This window comes from Myotis brandtii, unplaced genomic scaffold (genome assembly GCF_000412655.1).
Source record: "Myotis brandtii unplaced genomic scaffold, ASM41265v1 scaffold334, whole genome shotgun sequence".
Classification (NCBI taxonomy): domain Eukaryota; kingdom Metazoa; phylum Chordata; class Mammalia; order Chiroptera; family Vespertilionidae; genus Myotis; species Myotis brandtii.
In genome coordinates, this window is record NW_005362885.1 from 343,383 (window position 1) to 347,850 (window position 4,468).

Genomic DNA, 4,468 nt, shown 5'->3' on the forward strand with positions numbered 1-4,468 from the left:
GCCAGGGGGTGGTGAGAAGCCCGCGGACCAAGGGAGGGGTGCAGCCACAGGGAGGGGTGCAGCCACATGGGGTGGCCACGCCTCCAGGCCAGCTCCCTCCTGGGGAGCGACTTCCATGAATTCTGCGCCCAGGAGGGCGGGGCCACCGTCTCCCCAGGGTGAGGTGCAATGTCAGCTCATTCTAGGCAAATATTTGATCAAAAATGGCAATAATTGCCTTGGCCAGTGTGGCTCAGTGGCTAGAGCGTAGGCCTGTGGGCTGAAGGGTCCTGGGTTCGATTCCAATCAAGGGCACAGGCCCGGGTTGCGGACTCGATCCCCAGTGTGGGGCGTGCAGGAGGCAGCCGATCCATGATTCTCTCTCATCATTGACGTTTCTCTCTCTCTCCCTTTCTCTCTGAAATCAATAAAAACATAGTTTTTTTAAAAAAAAAACAACGCAGATTAGACAAACAAGAGAGGGTGGTAGGAGGCCGCAGATTGAGGCAGGAAGGAAAAAACGGAAAAGAGCGAAGGATCTATGCGATTCGGGGAAGACGTGGACACAGGCCGGGGAGCGAGGAGCGTGAGCAGGGCCACATCTGAAAAGACGCCGGCTGGTCTCCTGCAAAAGGGACGCAGACATCATGCCCCAGGTCCTCAGAGCTGGCCGGGCCCGACGAGTCCGGAGAACTCAGGCCGCACCCCCCACCCTGCCCCCCGCGAGGCTGCACAACGGAAGGACAAGGACGTTTCCAACGCGGCCGAGGAAGAGAGGCATCGCCTTCGAGGGGCCGGCGCCATGTCGGCTGGCGACGCTCCACAGAACAGAGCCCAGGAGGGTGGCCCACAGGCAGCGCCCGCCCAGCGTCACCCGAGGCCACGCCCGGAGGAGAACGTCCTCGCCAGTGAAGGCAGAAGAGAGACGTTTCCCAGAAAGGACACGCAGCTCCCGGTCAGCAGGCGGAGCTGGAGGACGGGCAGGCAGTGAGCAGGCAGGAGGGCAGGGTCTCGGCCGAGGCCCCGGCAGGAAGCAGCAAGCTCACGGAGGGCGAATCTGACAGATGCTCCTTCTCGGATATTAGCGGCGATGACTGTGGGGTTTAAAGCGTGAGTAGACTCTGCACACGTAACAGCAGCATGAAAACCGATGGGGAATCAAGAGAGTGAGTAATGCCCTGGCCGGTGTGGCTCAGCGGACAGAGCGTCGGCCTGCGGACTGAAGGGTCCCGGGTTCGATTCCATGTACCTTGGTTGCGGGCACATCCCCAGTAGGGTGTGTGCAGGAGGCAGCTGATCGATGTTTCTTCTCTCTCATTGTTTCTAACTCCCTATCCCTCTCCCTTCCTCTCTGTAAAAAAATCAATGAAATATATTTTTTAAAAAAAGGGGAGTGGAGTAAGGTTACAAGGTTCTTGCCTTCCTGGGAATCAGCAAAAGCGATCCTCGAAGGCCCGTTCCAAGAATCAAGAACGTGCCTTCTAATTTCTCAGGAAGCCAGAATATTTCAAATATGCCAAGTACTTAACAAAGCCAACAAAAGGGAGGGAAGAGAGTAACCACACTTGATTAAAACCAAGGACCGGAAGGCCGATTACAAACGGAGAGGCGACGACACACTTTACGTTTCAAACAGCAACTTGACGTACGACCCCGAGTGTAAACGGACGAAAGGCTGCAGCGAAAAGCCGTGACTGTCAGCCTCTGTCAGATTAAAACGACTCCCTTCCGCTCTCAGAGCCGTTTCCAAACCAAGACACAGAGAAGGGGAAAGTAAGAGGGTGGAAAGACATACGCCTCATAAACACTAGCCCCACCCCCCAGCTGGTACGTTAACATCAGCCCAAGGAGACGTACGTGCTGGTCATACTTTTCCTGTTGAAGAGCAAGAGTTCATGATGATAAAAGTGTCCGTTCGAAAGACAGAACGATCCTAAATCGGTAGCACCTGATAGTAATTAACATCAAAAGCAGAAAACATGAACAAAAACCAGTAAAATTAACAGAAGACACATCCCTGAAAGTAATTCAATATCTATAGGTATCAAAAGTGTTTAAAGACAATAAAGAAATGAACTGCCAATAAATATGACTTAGACTTTTAAAAGATCCTTAAAGCCTGGCCGGCGGGGCTCAGTGGTTGAGCGTCGACCTATGGACCAGGAGGTCACGGCTCGATCCCGGTCAGAGCACAGGCCCAGACTGTGGGCTCGATCCCCGGTGGGGGGCGTGCAGGAGGCAGCCGATCCATGATTCTCTCTGATCGTTGATGTTTCTATCCCGCTCCCTCCCTGCCTCTCTGAAATCAATAATAATATATTTTTAAAAAGAAGCAAGAAACAAAACGGGGGGAGAGCTTACAACACGAGACGCTAACCGTCACGACAAAGCTGAACGGTAACTGGTGGAGCCACAGAGCCCAGCGGACAGAAGCCCAGAGACAGGCCACGGGGGTCACCCAACGTGGGAAGGAGGCCACTGGGACCCGCTGGGAAAGCCTGGTCCTGGGTCCCGGGCGCTCACCACGGTCACAGGCCTGTCCACCTCCCACCGCGCACCAGGCCGACTGCCAGGCTGGGCCTGGGCCTGGGAGCAGCGCCTGGTCCAGGGGATTCCCTCACAGGACGAAGAGCACCAACCTTCGGATTTCACGCTCGTCACGCGTGAGAAGCCAGCTGCGGGGCGGGGAGGACGTGGGGCCAGCACAGGACTCACTCCCGAAACACACAGAGCTCCCGCGAGTCAGTATGAGTAAGGGCGGCGAGCAGCCCAATTAAACTGCTTTTAAAAAAACAGGCTAGCCGAAACCAGTTTGGCTCAGTGGATAGAGCGTCGGCCTGCGGACTGAAAGGTCCCGGGTTCGATTCCGGTCAAGGGCATGTACCTGGGTTGCGGGCACATCCCCAGTGGGGGTGTGCAGGAGGCAGCTGATCGATGTTTCTCTCTCATCGATGTTTCTAACTATCTCTCTCCCTTCCTCTCTGTAAAAAAATCAATAAAATATATTTAAACAAAAAATCAACAGGCTGATTTGAAACTGGGCCAAAGACCTGGCCAGCACTCCACAGACGCGGGTGCCACGTGCTGTCCGTCGGCGTGGGCAAGGCACACGGAGGCCACGGCCCACACACACCTGCCCTGCGGGCAAAGAGGAGGAGCTTCCAGCTGTAGAAAAGGACCTCTTACCCTCTGAGACAGCAGGGAGGGGCCTGGCGAGATCGTGCTAAGTGACATCAGTCCGTCAGAGAAGGACACGTGTCCCACGGCCTCACCCATGTGGCATCTCAGTCACATATGTGAACGGAGTGGATCCAGAGCCACGGAAGCAGGAACAGGGCGGCATCTCAGAGGGGAGCTGGGGGAGCCGGGTGGGTGGGAGGTGATCAACCAGAGACCTGTGTGCACATCTGCACGGCCCACGGGCACGGACAGTGGGGTGGGGGGGCGCTGGAGGGGGTCAATGGGGAAAGGGGGACGTGTAATACTGTCAACAATAAAGCTTTATTTAATTTAAAAAGAGGAGCTTCCCACGACGGGTGTGGGAAGGTCGGACGACAGGAGCCCCACCACAGGGCAAAGGGTTTGCATGTGATGGAGGCGAGACCAAGGGCTCAGAGAGAGGCGGGCCCGTTCGTCATCACCCCCACGAAGTCCCAGCACCAGGGCCGGCCTACAGAGTCCTGCGGGCTCTTAACTTCTTCCTCCCTTCTTGTTTTTTAAAATATATTTTATTGATTCCAGAGAGGAAGGGAGAGGAAGAGAGAGAGAGAAACAGCAAAGATGAGAGAGAATCCTGGATCGGCTGCCTCCTGCACGCCGCCCACCGGGGACCGAGCCCGCCACCTGGCATGTGCCCTGCTAGCGCCCACCCTGTGTGCCAGCTCATCGCCTTTCTGCCTGCTCTTCCCCCAGACGCTGAGCAGGGGCTGATGGTGGGAGAGCGGGGGTGGCTCAGTGGTTGAGCGTCGACTACAAACCAGGGGTCCACTCTCCGACACCATCATCTCCCGGCCCTCGAAGATGCGGGTCCCCTCTCTTGACCTTGACCTCCCCCCCTTGACCCCCCCCTCGGCCGCACCACAGACCCACCTACCGCCCCTCGAACCACCCCCTGCAAGAACCGCCTCCCCTCATGTCCACACCCACCTCCCCTCCGCCCGGCCAGCTCGCACTCTCAGGCCCACTGCCTGCTGGGAACTCCTGTTGCCGAGGAAACGGGACGCAGACCTGCCTGACGCGGACCTCCACGCCCCTCAGAGGGAGACGCACCCACCACGATGGGCTGGGGCGCGGCTCCCCTGGGAGGCGGTGTGTCCTCGCCCCACCCGGGTCTTTTCCACGTGGGAAGGTCCCGAGGGCCGGACAGGAGCTGGACACGTGCCCAGGGCGTGTGAACCCCGAGAGGAGAACCACAGCCTAAGAAGCAGGGTGTGGGGAAAGCGTCTGGCCCCCCGGATCAGAGGGTCTGGCAGGCCCGGGCCCACGGCGA